This window comes from Dipodomys merriami, unplaced genomic scaffold, assembly GCF_024711535.1.
Source record: "Dipodomys merriami isolate MVZ:Mamm:240054 unplaced genomic scaffold, mDipMer1.0.p SCAF_85, whole genome shotgun sequence".
NCBI lineage: Eukaryota > Metazoa > Chordata > Mammalia > Rodentia > Heteromyidae > Dipodomys > Dipodomys merriami.
The window spans coordinates 4,886,251-4,905,973 of record NW_027206457.1 but is presented as its reverse complement, the minus strand read 5'-3'; the positions used below and the strand labels follow the sequence as shown (position 1 = coordinate 4,905,973).

The 19,723-nt window shown below is 37.3% G+C and overlaps 1 protein-coding gene across 1 annotated transcript in view; it reads right to left on the bottom strand.

The window, feature by feature from the left end:
- Nucleotides 1-19,723, bottom strand: part of Itfg1 (integrin alpha FG-GAP repeat containing 1) — a 209,481-nt gene that overhangs the window by 140,330 nt on the left and 49,428 nt on the right. The gene's annotated exons all lie outside the window — the stretch shown is intronic.

Below are 19,723 nucleotides of genomic sequence, written 5' to 3'. Positions count from 1 at the left end.
AATGAAACTACTCAGGAGGCTGAGATTTGAGGAAGCCAGACTAGGCAGGAAACTCTCTGAAACTCTTATCTTCAATTAACCATCAAAGAGCTGAACTGGAGCTGTGGAAGAAGAAATGGAGCACTAATCTTGAGCAAAACCTCAGGGACAATGCTCAGGTTTTCAATCCCAAAACAGGCACATGCATACAAGTACAAACACATACAAACACATTCAAACACACACACACACACACATACTTTGAACGGGTACTACCAGATGTGCTCTTTGGATACATTTTCCCTTAATTTCACTAATACAACATCATTGTGTGTGTGTGTGTGTGTGTGTGTGTGTGTGTGTGTGTGTGTGTGTGTGTGTGTGTGTGTGTGTGTGTGTGTGTGTGTGATACTAGCATTTGAACTAAGGCACTCATACTTGGTTTTTTTTTGTTGTTTGTTTGTTTTTTGGGGTCCGGTTGTGGGGCCTGAACTCTGGGCCTGGACACTGTCCCTCAGCTCTTCAGCTCAAGGCTAGCACTCTACCACTTGAGCCACAGTGCCACTTCCAGCTTTTTTTTTTTTGCTTATGTGGTGCTGAGGAATCGAACCCAGGGCCTCAGGCATGCAAGGCAAGCGCTCTACCACTAAGCTACCTTCCCAGCCCATGCACTCATACTTGGTAGGCAGGCATTATGCCAGTTATGCCATGTCCTTAGTCTGTTTTACTTTAGGAATTTTGCAGACTTCACATTTTTTTCCCTGAACTGGTATGGGCAATAATCTTCCTACTTATGCATTTTTTTACACCTGAGATGAGAGGCTTGTGCACCACATCCAGACTTTTTGTTAAGATGGAGTTCTTGCTCAGATTTTGCTTTGGCCAGCTTCAAACCACAATCATCCTAATCTCTATGTCAATTATTATATATATATAAGCCACTCAAAAAAATTCTTTGTTTTCAAGAACAATTACAGCATTTTTTTTCTTTTGTTCTTGTTTCTTGTTTTAGTGGTGTTAAGGATGGAAAAAAGGGTCTTCAACACATCAAATAAGCACTGCACCAATGAGATACACCCCAAGCAATACCTTTCATAATTTTCATACTTTAAATCTTTTTTGTTCCAATGTGCAAGGTGATATGATATTCTGATGATACTCACATTTTGTATTCCACTTTTCCTAGGCAGTTGTTAGCACAGATTTGTTTGAAGTGAACAATAAGCCATTTTTCAAATTTTGAGTAACAGAATTGCTTTCACAAATTCAAGCAAAAAATTTAATATAATTTCTTAGCAAAACAATACTCCAACTACTTTGTAATGAAAAGGCCAGCTGTATGGACATCTATTGTAATTGTATAATTTAGTATGTTTTCAAAATGGCAGTGAGTATAAAGGTTTTAAACTTGGGAGATAACTCATTGGAATATGAAAGTAACATTCTTTTATGCTTTAACAAGGTGATTATTCAGTGATATGGAGATCATGACTATTTTAAAGGAAAGTCCATTCATATGCATAGAAATTATTATCATTCACATTTTAATGTTTTGTGTAAAATTCATATGAACTTATGAAGCTAATGCATGTAATTATAATAATGAAGATTTTCACAGAATCCTCAGAAAGTTAAATAATTTATTCACTTTTATAATTAGATGAACTCAAAACACTTTATTCCAGGCAGGATCATTCGTATGTAAGTTCATGTGTCAAATACTTCTGCATTTACTTTCACCTCACTGCAGATGCTTTGCCTCTGGATACAAAGGTATCTACATTTTCTTAGGTTTGAAATAAAGACCTTGAATTCCTTACTACCATCTGATCTACACCTCCTTCTTTTTGCTTTCATTATCTTTTGAATATGCTTTCACATTTTGTTCCAAACAGTTGGGGACTGTGATCTTCTTACTTAATCACCTTGTATAGCTTGATTACTGGAGTATGCCATTCCACCAAGGATTTTATTGATTAAAATGAGGTCTTTTGAGATTTTTGCCTGGGTTGGCTTTAACATTGATCCTCCCTATCTCTCCTGTAACTAGGATTGTAGGTACAAGCTACATACCCAGCATTCCTTATCAAAGTTTGAAAATCAGTTTTAATATCCACTGATATTTCTTGGATGAACTAATCAGAAAGGTCGTTTATTGGTTGAGTTAGAATCTTACAGGCTGGAATCAAGCCACAATCTTCTGTATCATAGCTTACTGCGGTAGCTAGGATTAAAGACATGAGCAATCACAGCTAGCTCAGAGTCATAGTATTTTATGTGGGTATTTATTTTCAGTCACCTGGGAAAATCTCAAAAATGCCCAAGTTTTGGGTGACCATATTAATGTCATCAACCTCTTCTAATCTTCCATACTGCCTTTGGGACGACTAAAAACCAAAATACAAACTTGATCTTATTCTTTTCCTTGAGACTATACAGCTAACTCTCATCTACCATGTTATCTGCCTTTCCTGTCATACCTATTTCTCTCACATAAGAAGGATAAACTCCAGGCAAAGAAAAATTGTCTCTAGATTTTATAATACTCTTTCCCATGTTATTTGTCCCAATACCTGCCATTCCTTCTCTCTCTGTACTGTCATTCTACTGTAGAGCCAGGTATGAATTAGTTCTTTAAAACTGGTTCAGATATCTCTTTTTTTTTTTTCATATCTTTCTTCTTTGTGAGTATAGCTTTCTCCTGTTAGTATACTACTGTGACCTCCATCCTGGTGATGGTTATTATATGATGATATTCTAGTTTCACATGTCTTTTCAGAGCTTGTTGAGGGTAGGAGTCTTGCTCAGTTAACTTTCACATCATTGTGATTATATGTGCTTGAAAAGTGTATGTGTTCCCATAATTACTGAAAAAATAAGGGACACTATATTATATGCATTTTGTGGATCATATGAGGTTGCTTGAACCTTCTAAAAATGGTTTATCTACTACATCTTTAAATGGAAAAATCTTGAGAAAAAGGAGTAAGTTGTAGAGAAAAATTTCTGACTAAAAGTAAGTTTGACTCATTACAGTGACTACCCTAACATAGCTATTTGAAAGCTGTTAAATTCGTGAACTATCTGAAAATGTATATAATCAGTGTAAGAAAGTGATTAGGCATTAATAAACACAAGAGAATTCTACAAATGACCAAGTAAAAAAATGCCAATTCAAGTTCTGAGCCATTTAAAATTAAGTCATGTTTTTACATAATAGCTCACACAGGTTATAATAGTACAAATGGGATACATAAAACTTCTGAACTCTTAAACAGTTTAAGTCTAAATGAAGTGGTATATTCCAATAAGGAGCCAAAGTCTCAGTGTCCTGCCTGTAAGGCAGCTGGTTGCATGATTTCAAATTATTCTGTCACCAAGATGGGTACACAGGGATAGTTATAAGGAGCAGTGAGCAACTAGCAATCTGCTTTCATTCTTAAAACAAAAATTCAATTTTTTTCAATCGGTGTTGCATTAGCTTCAATAAATTATGAGCTTCTTCTGTCATGCATACTTAGAAAATTTAAGAACCAGAACACAAAAGGCCATTTCATAGTTTCACTAACCATTCATAAATCCTATGAAGAACATTAAAAGTAGACGAAGGATTGGAAATACTTTGTAGATTAAAAAAATCATCATTGTATTATTCAATTAGGTAAGAGGGTTATAGAAAAAGAAATGAAGCTGGGTAATGGTGACTCATGCCTATAACTTTAGCTACTCAGGAGGCTGATATCTGAGGATTACAGTTCAAAGCCAGCCTGGGCAGGAAAAGTCCATGAGACTCTTATCTTCTATTAATCACAGAAAAGGTTGGAAGTGGTGCTACTGCTCAACTGGTAGAGTGCTAGCTTTGAGCAAAAGGAGCTTAGGGACAGTGCTCAAGCCCAGAGTTCAAGGCCCAAGACAGGAAAAGAAAAGAAAAACAATTGATTCATTACATGCATATAAAGAGATTATTATTAGTAATTCACTATGAAGAACCATGCTTCAGAGTTGGAATGAGAATGAAATAATCACTAGAAAAAAAACTTAATCTACAAAGCCAAAACTTTCTCATGCTCTCACATCACAAAGAGTAACTCATACAATAACGTTTAGTATGTTTAATAAAATAAAAACGAGAAAGTAGAGCTGTGGCTCAAAGTGGCAAAGTGCTAGCCTTGATCAAAAGAGCTCAGAAAGAGTATGCAGGTCCTCGGTTCAAGGCCTATAACTGATAAAAAAAAACCAAACAAACAAAACAAAAAGCCAACCAAAAAAACCAACCCAAACCACCCCCCCACAACTAACAGATGCTGCGACATCACCCACAAGAATGAATGATTTCTGTAATGTTTTCAGGGTGCTTTTACTTGGAGGTCTTTGATCTATTTGGAGTTGATTCTGGTGCAGGGTGATATATAAGGATCTAGATTTAGTTTTCTACAGGTGTTTAACAAATTTTGCCAGTACCATTTACTGAAGACTTTCTTCCATTCTATTTTTTTGGGTCCCTTATCGAAGATTAGGTGGCTTTATTTCTGGGTTTATTTCTGGGTCTTTGGTTCTATTCCATTGGTCTTCAGGTCTATAGTTCTGACAGTACCAAGCTGTTTTGATTACTATGGCTTTGTAGTAGAGTTTGAAGTCTAATGTTATTATTCTTCCAGAACTGTTCTTTCTGCTAAGGATTGTTTTTTGCTATTCAGGGTCTTTTATTGTTCTATATGAATTTTTGTGCTGCTTTTTCTATTTCCTTGAAGAATGAGGTTGGGATATTGATGGGTATTGCACTGAATTTGTAGATAGCCTTTGGCAGTATTGCCACTTTCACAATGTTAATCCTCCCAATCCAAGAGCATGGGAGGTTTTTCTACTTCCTTAGTTCTGCTTTAATTTCCTTTTTCAGATTTTTAAAGTATTCATCATAGAGCTCCTTCACTTCTTTAGTTACCTCCTATGTATTTTATTTTTTGTGGGGCTAGTACAAAAGGAGTTGCTTTCCTAATTTCAGCTGCGCTCTTCTCATTATTGGCATACAGGAAAGCCACTGATTTTTGAGGATTAGTTTTGTACCCTGTTACTTTGCCAAAGTTTCAAATCAGCTTGAATAACTTGGGAGTGGAGTCCATGGGATGCTTTAAATACAAGATCATGTCATCTGCAAAGAGGGTGAGTTTTACTTCATCTTTCCCTGTTTTGATCCCTTTATGTCTGCATCTTGTCTTATTGCCCTAGCTAGGCATTCTAATACTAGGTAAAAGAGGAGTGGAGAGAGTGGACATCCTTGTCTGATTCTTAAATTTAGAGGAAATGGCTTTAGCTTTTCACCATTAAGTATAATGCTGGCTGTAGGTTTAGGGGTCCTTGGCACAGGCCAAAATTTCCTTAATAAAATCCAAAACACAACAAATCAAAGAAAGGTTGGACAAATAGAATTTCATAAAACTTCAGAGCTTCTGCATGGCAAAGGACATAACTAGCAAGATCAAGAGAAAGCCCACAGACTGGGAGAAGATCTTTACTAGCTATACAACAGATAAGGGCCTCCTATCTAAAATATATTTGGAACTCAAAAAATTAAATCCCCAACAACAAATCCTCAAAGAAACAACTGCCCTATCAACAAGTACACTGAAGACTTAAAGACGCATGAAGAAATGCTCAACTTCTCTAGCCATAAAAGAAATGCAAATCAAAACAACATTGAGATTCCACCTCACCCCAGTTAGAATGGGTATAATCAAAAACTCTAATAACAACAGATGCTGGAGGGGATGTGGCCAAAAGCAAACCCTACTGCATTGTTGGTGGGAGTGTAAACTTGTCCAACCACTCTGGAAATCAGTATGGAGGTTCCTCAAAAGATTACACATAGAACTTCACTATAACCCAGCAATCCCACTTCCGGGCATTTACCCAAATGAGGCCATACTAAAGCTACCAGCACAACTATGTTTATTGCAGCAATATTCACCATAGCTAAGATATGGAACCAACCTAGATGCCCCTCAGTAGATGAATGGATCAAGAAAATGTCACACACACACACACACACACACACACACACACACACACACACACACACACACACACACACACACACACACACACACACACACACACACACACACACACACACGAATTCTATGCTTCCATCAGAAAGAATGACACCAGCCCACTTGTTAGGAAATGGAGCAACTTAAAAAAAATCATATTAAATGAAGTAACTCAGTCCCAAAGAAATTTAGGTCCCATGGTTTCTCTTATTTGCAATAATTAGAATACATATAAGATAATCTTTTCAGAGGAGCTGAAAAGCTCAAAAGCCATGTATATATGACCATATAAGATGATGCTAAGTGAAATGAACCCCAAGATATGGACACCAGAGGTCTGTCTTGTCTGTCTTTATTATTATTGTTTTAAATGTACCATGTAATTTTATTTTTTGTTGTTTCCTTTTTATGTTCTTTCTCCTATGGTATATCCTGTTGTCACTGTATCTGACTTTAGTACCCTGTATCTTGTATATACATATGTCTAATCTGGGGAGGGGAAGGGGAATAACAAAACACTGAAACAAGGACACAGGATGACCCACTGCAAAAGGATAACCACAGGACAGTATATTGGATGAACTCAGGCTGGGGGCGGGGAGGGGATGGAGGGGAGAAGTGTGGTAGGTAGGTGAGGAAAGGGATAGTGGGACAACAATAATGAAGGAAAGGAGTATCAATGATCAACTCATTGCCTTACTCATGTAACTGTAACCCCTCTGCACAGCATCTTTACAATAAAATTTAAAAAAACCTAAAAAAAAGAATGAATGATTTATTTGCTAAGTTGATGGAAATACTGCCCATAAACAGAATTAAGTAGTCAGTTGTCTTTGGAAGACTTTTGGACAGACAACACCCAATAAGTTAACAACTCAGAGGTATAATACAGGATGGATCCACACATGACACTCAGGACAGTTCTGAATTGCAATTCCACTTTCACAGCATAGGTGAAGTTTTTACTGACATTGAACCAAAGCCCAACTCTGCTTCCTTCCCTTCTTTTTCATTGACAGTATGAGAAGAATATTCCCTAAAATGAAACTTCCTACATATTAATCTAAATCTCACCATCTTGTTCCCCAAGGAACAAATCAGAATTCAGACACTAAGATGAGATTTTGGAATTGCCTAACTGAACATGTGCACAGTTAATGTAACTACACTATCTCTTACAGTGCTGTCGTAGGATAATATTTTGGTGGAAGACAATATACTAATGTGTATGTGTGTGTGTGTGCATGTGTGTATGTGTGTGTGATATTTCTAGCTTTTAAAGAACTATGGGCTAAGCATTAAGCAGTAGAATATTAGTAGTAATTAAGTAAGCTGTAGATCAGATGGCTATTGCTATGTTAGATAAAATGTAGGAAAATCATAAAGGCTAATCATGGTTCATCATAAATTAAAAAGCCAAGTGTGGATGACTCCAATATAGCAAAACACAGGTGCTCAGTAGTTTTTTATGAAAAACCCAAACAACAAATGGGAGCTGAATTTCAAAGTTGAGAAGCTAGGGAAGGGTACTGGTTGTTAGCAAGGAAGACACTAAAAATCTAGGTTAAGACTCACAGACTTGATGGCAGCAAACAAAGAGGTCACTTTCAACAGTGACCTTGGCTCTCTGGCTGGGAGAAACATTGTTCCTAACATTGTTAGAGGAACAGTAAATGGGACAGTTCTAGTAGCTTTTGTTGTGGTCACCAGCAATGGCAACTACAAAAGAGATTTTACAATGGTCACAAGTTAGGAGCCCAGTTATGGAACCTGTGTGTGGTAGGTACAGTAGCTTTGCTTTGGTAAGAAACTTACATTGAGTTCTCTAACCCCTAGAGCCTAGATTCCTGCAGCATGAACAATCTTACTTATACCATCCTGGGGGAGAGAAAATCTTTGAATCCTAACATATTTTTACCCTACTTGCAGAAAAGACTACACCTCATAAGCCCAACTGGATTCATCAGTGCAACTCAATGCAGCATCCAATTCTATGCAAGGTCCTGCACTTAAGGGAGCAGACAGGAATTCAGTACAGTAGAAAGTATGTCCTGAGAAACTAAAGTAGTTGTTTTCTGGAATCTAGGGCTCATTCCCTGACAGCAAATCCAACCTGCTGTTGCTTTGCTCAAACAGACAGTGTGAGGGCAACTTCCCTGTGTTTCATACCCTAAAAAGTTATTATGTTGGCCATTAGTGGTATTACTATCACTTGCAGTTCATGCCACTACTGGACCTGAGGGTAGAGCATCCCATACTTGAAGGCTGCTGCCACTGATGCTGGCTGCCATCATAGTGTGCAATCAGGAAAACTGATATACTTCCCACTGGTCACTGCTCCCACTGGCCCTGATTCTACAGGGCCTCAGGATGTGTCTATCATGGTTCTTATGCCAGGAAGAACCCTGAATCACTAGAGGGTCCCACTATCAGAGATGTTTGCTTAGTGGGGTCTAAGGACATGTCTACTATGAACCACAATACTAGAAATATTAACAGTTATTGCTAGAAGTTCCTACTACTAGTGGTGCTCTCTATAGGTCATAGGGGCACATGTTCCACTTTCCATATAGTTGGTGTTACTACTCTCAAGAGTAATCATATAGTAGGTTTCCCATTGCACTGATATATGTACCACATTAACCTAGGGCACTAACGTACCCATCCTATGTGGCTCTTTAAGAGGAACAGATTCGAGTTGGACACCAGTGGCTCATGCCTGTGATTGTAGCTACTCAGGAGCTGAAATCTAAGGATTGTGGTTCAAAGCCAGCCAAGGTAGTAAAGTCCCTGTGAGTCTCTTATCTCCAATAAGCTACTCAGAAAAAGCCAGAAGTGGTATGGAACTGTGGCTCAAGTGGTAGAGAGCTAGCTTTGAGCACAAAGTGGCTCAGAGATAGTTCTCAGGTGCTGAGTTCAAGCCCCAAGACCAGCAAAAAACAAAAAAAAAAGAGGGATACACTCTTTGACAGGTATACTTACCAAAGCAGCCATTTTTTACAGTTAGAGAAGCTTTAGAGAGACTACACTGTGGTACCCAAATGGAAACCAAGTTGATGGAGCCTAATTTGACAAGATACATTTTTCAGGAGAAAGCCTTCTACTGTAAAAATGATCATAAAATTGGTAAAAACAACTAACTCAACAGGTGGCCAAATATCAATGTGAGCAAATATCAATGCAGACAAAAAAGAAGTATAAAAAGGCAGGGCACCATGATAATACCAAAGTGTCAGAAATAAAACATTATTGACAAAACACCTTTTAAAGAATTTAAAATAATGATCCAACAGAAATATGATTTTACTAGAGAATATACACAAGCATTTCCACAAAATCAGGAAAAGCTGTCACAAAATGAATGAAAAATTCAGAAGAGGGAGAAGTAACAAAAAAGAAAAGCATTTGGGAATTGAAAAACTCAATAATTAAATAACAGTTAAGTGTCTCAAAAACAGACTGGATAAGGCAGAAGCAAAAAAACCCCATAAATGTGAAGCCATGATTTTGAAATCATGCAGTTAGGTGATATCATCATAGTAATAAGTGTACAGAGGATTAAAATAAGGAAAAAGACAATAGCAATTTCATTGGAGTGATTGAAGTAGAATACTGGAGTGTAGTAGAGATATAGCAGTGATGCTGCAGAGCTGGAGATTTAACAATGGACTAAGAAAGGGAATTAGGCATATAACATCTACTGTTCTATCTCTTGAGATCAATTCTGAACCAAGAGGCAGATTGTTAAGCTGGTAAAGACCTAGACCACTGGGATAACCATGGATACTATCAAGGTTGATTATAAGTGAACATATCATGTGGAAATTACACTATAGATGCCATCTGTAATTAAAGCAATATAGCAGATCCAACCAACACCTAGGAGACATTACCAAGAGAAAGTCTTTTACGATGACAGCCACTCTGTAAAATTGGCAGATGCACAAACATGGACAGAGATATGAGACATTAAAAGCAAAAAAGTAACATGAATCCTTGAATGAAACTCAATAACTTCAAACAGATAACTAAAAAGGAGATTAATGCATTTCTCAACTAAGAATTCAAAGCAGAGAGGCAAGGAAGAATGGTAGATTAGTAGAATCTTCCATTTTCACTATGAATGAGAGAATATGAAGTCCAAAAGAGAGTAGATTCTGAAGGAAAAAAGAGAGGAAGAGAACCAGAAACCACCCTGACAGGGAGGCAGAAAAATACAAAGAAATAAAACCTGAAATAAGAAAAGCAGTAGAAGTTCTAAACTTGTCCCTGGATCCCTTAACTGTGGGAAGAGAAGTTAAAATGACAGTATAAACAGAAAATCCTGTTGGAAGACTAGATGCAGAATGAGCCCACATATCTTACAAGCCTTAATCCCAGTACAATGATTTAGGAAATCAGTGTCTACTTTGGTATGGGAGGATAGACTTGGTGGAGAAAGATATTCTGTACTCCTTTACCTAAAAGAGCAACAGTAAGAATGCCATTTTGATACTGTACCTATTCCTGAGGAATGAGTTACACTGAGGGCCTTATTAAAAGGGAAAACATGGCTCGAGTAATAATAGGAGAGCTTGCCATAACATATTTGAAGAGAGGGAAACATATATAGAGAAGTTTAAACTTTAGGAAGTTACGTTGTCACCTTAGGATACCTGGGAGTGCTGGGTGACTGAGCCTTGGGACTCCCTTTCCAAGTCATACAGCAGAGGCTCTTGTATGGTGGTTGCACTTGTTCTCCAAAGAAGAGTGTATCCATGCCTCAGAAAGCCCAGAAGAAGCAGCCTTAGAGGCAACTGTGATTCCCAAAGGCAGCTGATCCAGATACTAAGCACGGAAGAAGTCTTAGTACTTCCTGATGAGTCTACTAACATAGGCACGGGTGTAGTAGCTGCTATGGCAAAGATGAACAACAGTAGGAACAGCTGCTTAAAATCTCTGTCAGAGGCACTATTAGAAATAGCTGAGACTCTGAAAACACAAGTGTGGCTATTGTCCAAGACTCCATCCTTCTGAATTAGGAGAGAAGTTTTATCACTTGAGGTCAGTTTGGAGTCTGAAGTTAGGAAAATGTTCAAGTTCAGGGAATAACCCCTCACTACTGTGTGAGAGTGCTTTTCTATTGAGTGTGAAAACTGGAAGATCATGGTTCACAGCCAGTGTTGGCATATAAGTGTGCAAGAATCCATCTCTAACTAGAAAAATGTCAGACTGGAGGGGTGACTCCAGTGGTAGATATCTAGCTGTGAGCAAGAAATCTAAAAGTGCAAGAGCCTAAATTCAAGCCTCCTGAAAAAGATGAGACCCAACTATTTGTTGCTCACAAGAAATATCTCAAGAATGAAGGAAGCCTCAGAATACCACTAGTATAGACCAAAAAGACTTAACAGATACCTTTTGAGTATTTAACACAAAGAAAAAGTAACTTCCCATACTCTATGAAACCATAATGGATTTAGAGTAGAACTTAAAGACAAAAATTACTGCAAGCCGGGTGCCAGTGGCTCACACCTGTAATCCTAGCTACTCAGGAGGGTGAGATCTGAGGATCATGGTTCAAAGCCAGCCCGGAAGGAAAGTCCGTGAAACTCTTATCTCCAATAAACCACCAGAAAACGTAGCACTGTAGCTCGAGTGGTAGAGTACTAGCCTTGAGCTGAAGAGCTGAGGGACAGCGCTCAGGCCCATGACCGACAAAAAAAAAAAAAAAAAATACTGCAGAAAATATTCAGGCATGGGCAGACGTATTCTTCAAAAATTTGTGGGCCACTGAAGAAATAAGGGGGAGAGGAGAACAAAAATCAAGACCCATGACCGACAAAAAACAAAACAAAAAAAATTACTGAAGAAAATATTCAGGCATGGGCAGACGTATTCTTCAAAAATTTGGGGGTCACTGAAGAAATAAGGGAGAGAGGAGAACAAAAATAACCTATCAGAAACTAGAATATAGCAGTAACAAGAGAACAATTTTATAAATATGATTAATATGCCAACATTGAAAAAAAATCTCCGAGGGGGCTGTGGGTTTAGCCCAGCGGAAGGGCGCCCGACAGGTGCGCGCAAGGCCCTGGGTTCAGACCTCAGCCCTGGGGGAAAAAAAATCTCCGAATAAAAATAAACAACAACAACAACAAAAACACCAGAAAGTTCTCAACTAGTTTAAACATGAACTTCAAACTTTTAGAAAAAGAGAACAAGTCAAACCCAAAATTAGCAGATGGAAAGAAATAAGGAAGATCAGAGCAAAATATAACAAAATGCAGACCAAAAAGCCCTGCATAGAATCAGTGGAATAAAGTACTGTTTCTTTAAAAACTAAGCAATATTGATAAACCTGTACCTAATGTGACCAGAACAAGGAGGGAAGAGACTCAAATTTATGAAATCAGATATGAAATGGGGGGAAAAAATCACAACAAGTTCCAAATAAGTACAAGAGATCATGAGGACATGGTTTGAAAACATATACTCAAAGAAGCTGCAGAAATCTTGAACACCTGGATGCCAGTGGCTCACGCCTATAATCCTAGCTACTCAGGAGGGTGAGATCTGAGGATTATGGTTTGAAGCCAGCCAGGGCAGGAAAGTATGTGACCCAATAAATTACTAAAATAGCTGGAAGTGGAGCTGTGGCTCAAGTGGTAGAGTACTAACTTTCAGCAAAAAAAGCTCAAGGACCGTGCCCAGGTCCTGAGTTCAAAATCCAGGAGCAGCAAAAAAATAAAAACAAAAATAAATACATGTAGATATATAGATAGATATAGATAGACACAGATAATTATAAATAAAATAAAAAAAGAAATCTAGAAGAAACTCATTTTTAGCTATACTTGATCCATGAAACTTTAATCAAGAGGCTACAAATCATTTAAATAAATCTTTAACAATCAAGACAAAGGAAGTAGTAATGGTTTCCCCCAAACAAAGCCTGGGTCTGGAGAGAATCATGTATAGTTCTTTCATATTTTTAAAGAATTAGCACCAACATCCTCACAGTCTTCTATTGAATATAATGAAAACAATTGGTCCAGAACTCATTCAATAAGCAAATATTAAACTCATTACAAAATTGGACAGTTACAGCAAAAATGAGAATTATAGATCAATCTCCTTGAGGAACAATGATGCAAAAAACCCCTCATAAAATTCTTGCAAACACACATACAACATGTTAAAAATTGGACAGCATGATCAAGTTGATTTCATCATAGAAATGTAAAGATGGCTCACCATAAGTAAATCAGTACATGTAAAATATCATACAAATTACAAATAGGTTCAAGAACAGAAATCATGATTATCTTAACAGAAAAAAAGCATTTGTCAAAATGCAATATGATTGTATTGATAAAAGCTCTGAAGGAATTAACAATAAGAGGAAGGTACCAAACAAAACTTAATAAAAACTATGTGTCATAAAGCTATAGACATCATCATATTAAATGGAGGAAAAACTGGTAAAATTTATCCTAAAGTCAGCGGTAAGACAAGGTGTTCACTTTCCCTATTCTAATTCAGGATGGTACTAGAATGGCAAGTTAGAGCAACAGGAAGTTAAATACAGAGTAGATTCAAAAAGGGAAGAAGTCAATAATTTGTATTTTCAGATGATAAGTTTTGTACTTCACAGACTGTATAGTTTCTACCAAAATTCTTCTAGCTCTGGTAGATAGAAATACAACAGGATAAAAAATCAGTATCCCCAAATCAGTACGTTTTCTATATGTCAACAATGTATAGGCTGAGGAACAAATCAGGAAAAATATACCATTCAAATAGCCTCAAAAACAGAATACCTGAGTCTTGTCCCCAAAAGTGAAAAATTTCTATAGGGAAAGGCATAAAATCTTGAAAAAAACAATTGAAGAAAAACACTGGAAAATCCAAAGACCTCCCATTCATCATGAATTGGCAGAATTACAGTCATGAAAATGGCCATACTTGAAAAGCGAAAGACATTTCCTCTAAATTCAGGAACGAGACAAGGATGTCCACTTTCTCCACTTCTCTTCAATTTAGAATGCCTAGCTAGAGCAATAAGACAAGAGGCAAACATAAAGGGGATCCAAATAGGGAAAAATGAAGTAAAACTACCTCTTTGCAGATGATATGATCTTTAAAGTCATCCATGGACTCCACTCCCAAAGTACTGGAGCTGATTTGAAACTTTGGCAAAGTAATAGGGTATAAAATCAATGGCTTTTCTGTACGCTAACAATGAGAAGAACGTGGCTGAAATCAGGAAAGCAACTCCTTTTGTAATAACGCCACAAAAAATAAAATACATAGGAGTTAACTAAAGAAGTGAAGGACTTCTATGATGAAAACTTTAAAAACCTGAAAAAGGAAATTACAGCAGAATTAAGGAAGTGGAAAAACTACTCATGCTCCTGGATTGGGAGGTTTAACTCGGGAAAACGGCAATACTGCCAAAGACTATCTACAAATTCAATGCAACCTATCATATCCCAACCTCATTCTTCAAGGAAATAGAAGAAGCAACACAAAAAAACCCCAAATAGCAAAAAGAATCCTTAGCAGAAAGAACAGTGTGGGAGAAATATCAATTCCAAATTTCAAACTCTACTACAAAGCCATAGTAAACAAAACAGCTTGGTATTGGCACAAGAATAGACCTGAGGACCAACAGAATAGAACCAAAGACCAAGAAATAAACCCACAGACCTATAGCCACCTAATCTTCAATAAAGGAGCTAAAAAAATAAAATGGAAGAAAGACAGCTTCTTCAATAAATGGTGCTGGCAAAATTGGTTAAACACCTATAGAAAACTAAAGCTAGATCCTTATATATCACCCTGCAACAGAATTAATTACAAATGGATCAAAGACCTCAAAGTCAAAGCAGACACCCTGAAAACATTACAGGAAGAAATCAGAGAAACTCTAGGGCTCCTTGGCACAGGACTAAATTTTCTTAATAAAGATCCAGAAACATAACAAACCAAAGAAAGATTGGACAGAACTGCATGAAACTGCAGAGCTTCTGCATGGCAAAAGACATAGCAAGTAAGATCAATAGAAAGCCTACAGACTGGGAGATCTTCACTAGCTATACAACAGACAAGGGCCTCATATATAAAATATACTTAGAACTCAAAAAATTAAATCCCCAACCACAAATCCTCAAAGAAACAACTACCTGATTAATAAGTGGGCTAAAGATTTACAGAGAAATTCCTCTGAAGAGGAAATAAGAATGGCTAATAGACACATGAAGAAATGCCCAACTTCTCTATCCATAAAAGAAATGCAAATCAAAACAACATTGAGATTCCACCCCAGATAGAAGATGATTCTAAGTCTTTCTTTTTTTTGGGTCCGGTCGTGGGGCCTGAACTCTGGTCCTGGGCGCTGTCCCTCAGCTCTTCAGCTCAAGACTAGCGCTCTACCACTTGAGCCACAGCGCCACTTCCAGCTTTTTTCTTATGTGGTGCTGAGGAATTGAACCCAGGGCCTCGGGCATGCAAGGCAAGCACTCTACCGCTGAGCCACCTTCCCAGCCCTCTAAGTCTTTCTTGCTGTTGTTTTTAATGAATGAATGTTGTACTATGAGATTTTTTTTGTTTCTTTCGTATGTTCTTCCCCCATGGTATAACCTCTGTTTTCACTGTTTTGATTCAGGGGCCCTGCATCTTGTAAATACATTTTTCCAATTTGGGGAGGGGAAGGGAAATACCAAAATGCTGAAATATCGATACAAGTTCACTCATTGTTAACAATGAGATGTACAAGACGCTATGTTGAAGTTGGCAAGTTGGCAAGTTGGCAGGGTGGGGAGGAGTTGGAGAGGTAGGGAAGGACAGGATGGTAGGGGAAAAACAAAGGAGGAGGTAACAATGCTAGATAGCAAATGTACTCATTACCTTACTCATGTAACTGTAACCAGTCTGTATAGTATCTTTACAATTAAAAACATATTTAAAAAAAAAGTAGCCATAATGGCAAAAGAAATCTACAGAAATCTAATACCCATCAGAGCTTCAATGTCATTTTTCACAGATATAAAAATATCAATTCTAAAATTCATATGGGAGCATAAAAGATTCTGAATCTGAGCTTCCTTGAAAAAGAGCAACAAGATAAACCCCAATCAAGTAGACGGAAAGAAATAATTAAAATTAAATCAGAATTAAATGAATTAGAATCCAAAAAAACCATAGAAAGAATCAACAAAACAAAGAGTTGGTTCTTCGAAAAAAATCAACAAAATTGACAGACCCTTAGCATATCTTATCAGAAAAAGAAGAGAACACACCCAAATAAATAAACTCAGAGATGAGAATGGAAACATCACCATAGAAACAACCAAGATTCAGAACATTATAAGGGAATACTTCTCAAAACTTATTTGCTAATAAGTTTGAGAACTTGGCAGAAATGGACCTTTTCCTAGCAAATATTGACATGCCAAAACTAAACCAAGATGAGTTAAACCATCTTAACAGGTGCATATCAAGCATTGAAATAGAAACAGCAATAAGAGACCTCCCACCTAAGAAAAGTCCAGGACCAGATGGTTTTACAGCGCAATTCTACAAGGCCTTCAAAGCAGAGCTCACATCAATACTCCTCCAACTACCGAACACATTCTATGAAGCTATCATAACCCTCATCCCAAAACCAGGCAGGGATTCATCAAAGAAAGAGAACTATAGACCCATTTCTTTGATGAACATTGATGCAAAACTTCTCAACAAAATTTTGGCCAATCGACATCAACAATTCATCCAAAAAATCATACACCACAATCAAACAGGATTCATTTCAGGGATACAAAGCTGGTTCAATATACACGAATCAATTAATATAATTCATCACATCAACAGGAGCAAGGATAAGAACCACATGGTTATGTCAATAGATGCAGAAAAAGCATTTGACAAGATCCAAAACCCCTTTATGATGAAGGTTCGGGTAAAATTACGAATCCATGGAACATTCCTCAATACAATAAAGGCTGTATATGAGAAACCTTCAGTCAGCATTATACTTAATGGTGAAAAACTAAAGCCATTTCCTATTAACTCAGGAACAAGACAAGGATGCCCACTCTTTCCACTTCTCTTCAATCTAGAATTAGAATGTCTAGCTACAGCAATAAGACAAGATGCAAACATAAAGGGGATCCAAATAGGGAAAGATAAAGTAAAACTCTCCCTCTTTGCAGATGACATGAACTTGTATTTAAAGAATCCCATAGACTCCACTCCCAAATTACTCAAGCTGATTCAAAACTTTGGCAAAGTAGCAAGGTATAAAATTAACCCTCAAAAATCAATGGCTTTTCTGTATGCCAACAATGAGAAAAGTGTGGCTGAAATTAGGAAAGCAACTCCATTCGTAATAGCCCCACAAAAAATAAAATACACAGGAATTAACCTAGGTGAAGGACCTCTATGATGCAAACTTTAAAAACTTGTAAAAGGAAATCAAAACGGAACTTAGAAAGTGGCAAAAACTCCCATGCTCCTGGATTGGAAAGATCAACATCGTGAAAATGCCAATACTTCCCAAGGCTATCTACAAATTCAATGCGATACCCATCAAAATTCCAACCTCATTCTTCAAGAAAATAGAAGAGGCAATCCAAAAATTCATATGGAACAATAAAAGACCCCAAATACCAAAAACGATCCTCAACAGAAAGAACACTGCTGGAGGAATATCAATACCAAATTTCAAACTCTACTATAAAGCCATAGTAATAAAAACAGCTTGGTACTGGCACAAGAACAGACCTCAGGACCAATGGAATAGAACTGAAAACCCAGAAATGAACCTACAGACCTATAGCCATCTAATCTTCGATAAGGGAGCTAAAAAAATAGAATGGAAGAAAGACAGCCTCTTCAGTAAATGGTGCTGGCAAAATTGGTTAAACACTTGATGGAATAGGAGAAACCCTAGGTCTTGTTGGCACAGGCTGAAATTTTCTTAATAGAAACCCAGAAACACAACAAATCAAAGAAAGGTTGGACAAATGGAATTGCTTGAAGTTGCAGAGCTTCTGCATGGCAAAGGACATAGCTAGCAAGATCAATAGAAAGCCTACTGATTGGGAGAAGATCTTCACTAGCCGTACAATGGACAAGTGTCTCATATCTAAAATATACTTGGAACTCAAAAAATTAAACCACCCAACAACAAATCCTGAAAGAAACAACTGTCCAATAAATAAGTGGGCTAAAGACTTAAAGAGAAACTTCTTTGAAGAGGAAAGAAGGATGGCCAATAGACACATGAAGAAATGCTCAACCTCCCTAGCCATAAAAGAAATGCAAATCAAAACAACATTGAGATACCACCTCACTCCAGTTAGAATGGCTAAAATCAAGAACTCTAAAAACAACAGATGCTGGAAGGGATGTGGATAGAAGGGAACCTTACTTCATTGTTGGTGGGAGTGTAAACTTGTTCAACCACTTTGGAAAGCAGTATGGAGGTTCCTCAAAAGACTCCACATAGAGCTCGACAATGACCCAGCAATCCCACTTTTGGGCATTTACCCAAATGTTTATAAACAAGATCACACTAAAACTACCAGCATGACTATTTTTATTGCAGCACTATTTACTATAGCTAAGATATGGAACCAACTCAGATGTCCCTCAGTAGATGAATGAATCAAGAAAATGTGGTATATATACACAATGGAAATCTATGTCTCCATCAGAAAGAATGACATTGCCCCATTTGTTAGGAAATGGGAAGGTTTGGAAAAAATTATATTAAATGACGTAAGCCAGGTCCAAAGAAACATAGGTCCCATGGTTTCCCTTATTTGCAATATCTAGTATATGTATGAGTCAAGCAGAAAAGGTCTGATAAGGTGATGTTAGGGAAATGAACCCTAAGATATGTATTAAAATGTTTTTTTTTTCTTTCATGCGATTGTTTCTAACACATTTATAAGATCATTTCTTTATTGCTTTTTATGTCCTTCCCTCACAGTATAACCCCTGCTTTCACTGTATTTGATGTCGGTATAATTTGTGGAGGGGAAGGGGAAAAACAAATCGTTTAAATAGGGATACAGGTGGACCCACTGCAAGAATGAGATGTACAAGTCGTTATGTCGAAAACGAACTTTACATCTTTGGTGGGGGGGTAGGGGGGTGGGGGGGAGCAGGGAAGATTGGGTGGGGAGGCGGGGGGGAGGATGGCAATGGATGGGAAGGGGAAACAAAGGAGGAGGCTACAATGCTTGATAACAAATGTACTCACTATCTTGCCCATGTAATTGTAACCCCTCTGTACAGTATTTTCACAATAAAAAAAATAAAAGAAACAATTACCAGAACCAAAGGAAAATTCATACAATAGGAATATATATATGCTCCTTATTCAACTGAAGGATGACTAATATCTAGAATATACAAAGAGCTCACACCATATATTGGGACTTAAGATTCAATGCATTCCTATTTAGGTATTAATGATGTTTCTCACAAAACTAGAAAAAATAATTTTGAAATTCACATGGAATCACAAAGCATCCTGAAGAACCAAGGTAACCATGAGTGAAGGGGACAAAACTGATAGCTTTTGTTACTAATCTCAAGACAAACTATAGAACTATAGTAACAAGACAACATAGTACTGACATGAAACACAAAGAATGGCTGAATAGACTTGAGATTCTGTAACAAATCCATGTATGTATACTGCCACT